We start from the raw sequence: 6,177 nt of genomic DNA, 5'->3' as shown, positions 1-6,177 counted from the left end.
AGGTGTAATCTTCTACATCTGGCTGGAATGATCAGTTATTCAGTCAAACATCCTAGGTATTTCCATGAAAAATACTGGACCTTTCCACAACGCCTTCTTTGATTTTGTTTCTCTGGAGAAACCTAACTAACGCAATCCCTGTCCACTCTGATTTTCCCAGCCGTCCTGGCCTTTCAGTTCCTTGTAATCACTAAAGCTGTCTTGGGAACATGTGCCTCTCTCTGTCACGCCCAGCTAAATCTCACCACTTTGCCCTGTAGGCTTGGTGGGGGGATCATTGTCTTAAGGAGACCTGAGCCTACTGCACTGTATGCCTGTGCCTCACCCGAGTCCCTCAGAACTTCTTCCCTACACTCTCCAAAGCTGTCCTTCTGAAGTGACTCCTTTGGTGCCCACGGCCCTCTCGGACTGTGAGCTTCCTGAGCGCAGGGACCCCTTGCCTGGTTCATTGCAGTGTGCTCAGCACAGGGCATGAGGCCTGGGTGGGCAGGCAACTCAGTGAATATTGTGTGGCGGGGTGGCTACTCGGCCTGATGGGGTCCTGCAGAAGAGCAGCGGCGTGGTCACGTCCCCTCCTCATTCTCTGCGAAGAGATGCAAAGCCTGAAAAAAAGAAGGGTTTTTCTTCCCCTACTTCCAGTTAGAAAAATCACTATTTCTGTCATGGCCAAGATGAAATTTGATCTAATTAATGTGACAAGGTGTTTTCGATTGGGTAACTTTGCTTGTCATGCTTTTTAAAGTGTGCATATCGCTGGATGATAATAAACGAGTAAGAAGCAGGGCAGTTGAAACCCTATCTTTCACTTCTTGACTTTTGTCTCATGCTTTCCGTAATGACTTCCACATGGAAATGAGTACGATTTATAGCTAATGCTTTAAGTTAAAATATACAAAGTGTAGCTCTCTTTTAAGCTTCAGCATTTTAACTTTGGAGAGAGTTCATGTCACACAGATTAAACATCCAGGCCCCTCCAAGTGCTGGGCACAGCCAAGCCGGACTCTGGCTGGTCCGCCCGTGGGCGCACTTGTGCTCCTGAGGGCCTTGCCGTGACCCCTTGCTTCACTCTTGCTCTTGTCCTCTGCCTCCCCACCTCCCACACATGCACACTGGGCTGGTTTCCCTCAGAGGTTTAGGATGGGAATTTCTTCTATTCCCCTTGAGGGCACTATGTTCTGTCTAGAGTTCTCCAGAGGACACATCAGGAAGTGAAGACTGCTCACACAGAGCATCAACTAGCTAACAAACGTGTCTTTTTGTTTCTCTGATGGAACCTATGGTGTTACCCATGTTGAGCACGGGTCCTAACACCAGGCTACACCCGCAGCCCCGACCAATGCTTGGCGTCGTCCTGAAGATCCTTGGCGCAGTAGCTGCGGCTACAGAAGTGCAGCCTTGCCTGTTCCCTAGGAACTAGATACCTGTAGTGCGTGATGCAGAACGGGGTTTTGCAAATGGGCAAGCCAGGTCCCTGGCAAAGAGGAGTATCAGGAAGAAAGGAAGGAGGACGCCAGTTAGGAAACTTCCTATTCTTTGCTGGGAGGCAGGAAAGGCCCTCACCGAGGTATGCATACGAGAACATGGAAGACTGCTCAGGCTCATTCCTGCCCAGGGCCCTTCTGTGCAGCTACTTGGAATTCCGCTCCCCCACATAGCTTCACGACCGATTCCTTTCCCTCTTCAAGGCTTTCCCCATGTCACCTGTGTAACATAGTCTGCCTGACCGCGCAGTTTAAAATGGCAACCGCCACCATGTGGAATAGGTCCACCTTGAGTTTTTTTACGTGTTGTAACTTTTTTTGTTTCTTCTTTTTGGAGATCTGTCATCTTCCAATATTCAGTAGAATACAAGCAATTTACATATATGGGTGCAAGTTGCGGTTTTTCATAATTTCCCTCAAACACTAAGATGGTGAATTCTAGAAAGAGTTATCTGTTTTATGCACTGATGTCTCCTGAGTGCCTAGAATAGTGCCTGGCATATGGTAGATGCTCAATAAATATTGGCTGAATAAAGTATGTAACATGGTCACATATCTGTGATGAATTTATCTATGTATATGTCCAGAAGCATTATTTCATTGAGATTGATAAATAACTTATCATGACTCGGTTGGTGATTCCTGCGTTTTTCTTTTGCTTTGATTTTCTTTTCTTCTCTCAGCACTGAGATTGGATTCAGGGACTTTGCTCTGAGCTACACCTTCAGTCTTTCTTTAAACAAAAATTTCTTTTGAGACCAGATGTGGTTAAGTCCCTGAGTTGCCCAGGCTGGGCTAGAAAGTCTGATTCTTCTGCCTCAGCCTCTCAGAATGCTGGGATTGTAGGTGAATGTCTGTATGCCTGGCCTTGCCTGGTTCTTAAGTAGTTGAGAGGAACCATTAATGTGTTTATTGTTGTTATTATTGTTGCTGTTTACTAATACAGATGCTCTGTATCTGCATCCAATGTATCCAGTGTGGCAGGAGGTCAGGTGATTGTGGTTAGGCTCCAGATGTTAAGGACAGAGAATCAAGTGCAGAAGCAAGATCTAGGGTGTGTCTTGAAGAGGTCTAATTTAAACAAGCAAAGGCCACAGAGAAGAACACTCCTGGTAGGTTTGCCACAGCAGAAGAGAAAACAAAATGTTGATGAGAAGGCCAGCCCAGCAGCCATGGAGAACCAAGAGGACAGAGGAGGGAGGGGCTATGTTCTGAGAACTGGGGAAGATGGACAGAGGGGTTTTGGCTTTTTGTGGAGAAACATGCAAGACATGGCAGGGGAGAGGCATGATTGGAACTTGGTTGTGGACGAGTCAAGTGGCCCGCTGTACAGCCTGGACTTCCCAAGGGAGCGGGGAGCCTGCTGGGAATTGTCAGCCACAGCCAGCGAAGTATGAGGAAGAAGATAGTAAAGGGTAATCTGAAAGAGATTTTGAAGGAAGCAACTTGTTTTCCTCAAGTTTTTACTGTGATCAGTTTCAAACATGCAGAAATATATAACTCTGCTTGTGTGTGTGTGTGTGTGTTTGTGTGTGTGTGTATGTGTGTGTGTGAAAGAGAGAGACAGAGACAGAGACACAGAGACAGAGAGACAGAGAGACAGAGAGAGACAGAGAGTCATTTTTGAATACAATACCTGAAACAATAGAATTTTAATTGGGTTTTTATCTAATCTACCAAGAACCTACATACAGTAGGTCATAGTTTTCCTAATTGTGATGAGACCGGGCATTCAATATCTGATCATATTTTCTCATTATAACCTCCTGAGAGCCAAGACAATAATGCCCTTTCCAGTAGACTTGGTCCTTGCATAAGACCCTCTGTACAACATCTCCATTCATCAAGTTAATGATGAAGGGAATACAATGCCTGGCCCTGCACATCTGCGATTGTAATTTTTGCCAGCAAAATATTTTTTAAATGCTTGTGTTAGCTGAATTGAGATGAAAAATATTGTGTTTTTCCTTTTAGAACTAAGTAAAAGCTTCTGTGGTTAATATTTTGCATCAGACATGCTCTGAGGATGCAGCGCTCATTCATACTTCGCCCTCTTAACCCCCACCTGGAAAAACAAAAGGATAAACAGCGAAGGGAGGAAATGGCAGCTGGCCCGCTGTGCAGTTGCTTCTTGTTTCCAGATTACTTCCTATCCCCAGTCGCTTGCTTTTGTTTATTTGTTTGTTCCCCTGACTCAGTGTTACTTTATATCCCTTCTTTTCTTTTCAATCCATGTATTTGGTGCAGGGTCTCACTGCGCAGCTCTGACTTGTAGTGATCCCCCTGTTTTCAGCCTCCCCAGAACTGGGATTTCTGTTGGTGGCCAGCCCAGCGCACCCCAGGGGTGGGCTCTGCACAGCATGCGGGACCTGGGATCGATCCCTGGTTCCTGCACTTGCCAAAGCAGGCACTTAGTCTGCTGAGCTATCTCACCAGCCCTCTATCAATTCTTAAGACTGAGTGATGCTACATTCCCACTATCCTTGCTACTCATAAATCCTCTTTGATGATTTGTTAAAAATGCTAATTCAGTAAGTTGAACTATTTCAGAGTCTCTGCTTTAAAACTAGATGCCACGAACTCAGGAATGTTAGACTGTCTAAAAATGAGGTGGCATGTATTCTCTGTATAATGAAATCCCCCAAAGAAAAGCCAAGATAAATGATCTGACATTGAGTCGTTGGCTATAGACGATCATGTTCCACTGAGGTTCCTGGCTGCTCAGTTCCCAGGATAATTGTTCCTAGGCTTGTACATTGCACATTTTAAGGGGCAGCCATAGAGCTAGTGGGGTACCCCGCTGCTGTGGAATAGACCTGGAGCCACACCACACAGCTAATAGAAATGTATGAGACCAAGTGCTACAGAGTTAGTTTGTTTTGCATGTAGTGGGCAGAAGGGTGAGTACTATGCTTATTTTCTTTGGAAAAAGTTCCATCCCTCCCAATACACAGTTCTTTAGTCAGTTCTATCAATTTATTTGTCATGAAAACAAATATTCATTTTTCTCATTCTTTTAAAACTCATTTTTAGTTGCATAAGTAACACATTAATACATTCTCATTATAAAAATTTCTATACAAACAAAGACAACGATCCTTTTGATCCTGGTGATAGGCAAGTTTCTCCCAAAACTTGCCTTTTAAAATTTAGTTACCGCTGAAATAATATTAGTAGAGGGGGGTGGTGCAGGAGATGAGTAAGTTCTCAGGACAGGTCCTCATAGATGGACTCAGGAGTAGGACTCTTGGAGAAGGGCTTGAGGGAATGAGTTTGTTCTGTTCTCCAAACCTTCTGCCACATGATGAAGAGGATGACATATGCCACAGAGTCTGTATGTTCTCAGGGACTCAGCATTGAAGGTAGAATCTTGGGAGCAGAGAGAAGGCCCACCCCAGACACTGTACCTGTTGATAGCTCTCTTGGACTGCCCCACCTCCAAAATGAGAAGTCATTTTCTATTGCTTATAAATTGCCCAGACTGGGCTGCGGAGATAGCTCAGCAGACCAAGTGCCTGCCTAGGCAAGTGCCAGGACCTGGGCTCGATCTCCAGCACCACATGCCATGCTGGCCCCACCTAGGGCACACTGAGCTGGCCACTGAGACCAGGCATGGTGTTGCACGCCTGTAATCACAGCACTGGGGAGGTTGAAACAAGAGGATCACTACGAGTCCAAGCTGTGTAGTAAGACTCTGTACCAAATACATAAAATTAAAGAAAAAATATTGCCCAGCCTGTGTTATTTTGTTTTAGCAATACAAATAGATTAAGACAATCCTCTAATCATCAACTTACTTTCTTTTCTTGAGGTATTGCTATTAACAGTTGGGTATAAATCTGTCTGGATTTTTTTTGTATGTATTTGTATGACCACATCTACATAGAGAAGGTTAAGGTTTTGTGTGTGCATTTATGATGCTTTTTTTTTTTTTTTAGTGTTTTACAGTGTTCTGAAACTTGCAGCTTCCAATAGCAATAGGTCTTTAAGGTCTTTCCCTAAGACCATTCATATGATTTTTCTCCCATAAATCTTCATTATTTTTACTACTATATTATATTCTACAGATGTTAGGATTTAGCCAGAATCCTTAATAATGGCCATGTAAGTTGTTTCTGTTTTTTTCTATTTTAAATTTTGTTGTAATAAAAATTCCTTGCTGCTTTGAGAACACACCTAAATAACTGGCTAAGGCAGGGGAGATGGGGACAGATACTTGGTAGTAAGTTGCTGGTCAAAAGGCACAATACTTTCAAATTGCCATCCAAACAACATCCAAAAAGGTGGCATCAATGCATCCCTAGTATACCATCTTGGATAAAGACAACCTGTTTTGCAAAAATCATAGTACATCTCACTGTGAAAATTTGTATTCCATGAGAATTCGTGGAGTTGAGCAACTATTTCCATCTTCTGTCAAATTGTCTGTTAAAAGTATATATTGATCTTGAAAACCATATTCCCTTCCTTTTATTTATTACCAGGATTGCCTTAGATTTGTTTATAAAAATAAATGTAGGGGACTCAGGTCAACAATTTCTGACATTGCCAGTGAAGCAGAAAACCCAATACTATTATGGGCTACTGGACTCTTTTAGAATATTTTGCTGAGTTCACACACCTATAATATTCAAATAGCAGAAGTAAACAAGAAGGGGATACAGATGAATGTCCATTTTGTATCTGTGTATTCAAA

This window comes from Octodon degus, unplaced genomic scaffold (assembly GCF_000260255.1).
Source record: "Octodon degus isolate 3935 unplaced genomic scaffold, OctDeg1.0 scaffold00133, whole genome shotgun sequence".
In the NCBI taxonomy this organism is placed as follows: domain Eukaryota; kingdom Metazoa; phylum Chordata; class Mammalia; order Rodentia; family Octodontidae; genus Octodon; species Octodon degus.
This window is presented reverse-complemented; position numbering follows the sequence as displayed.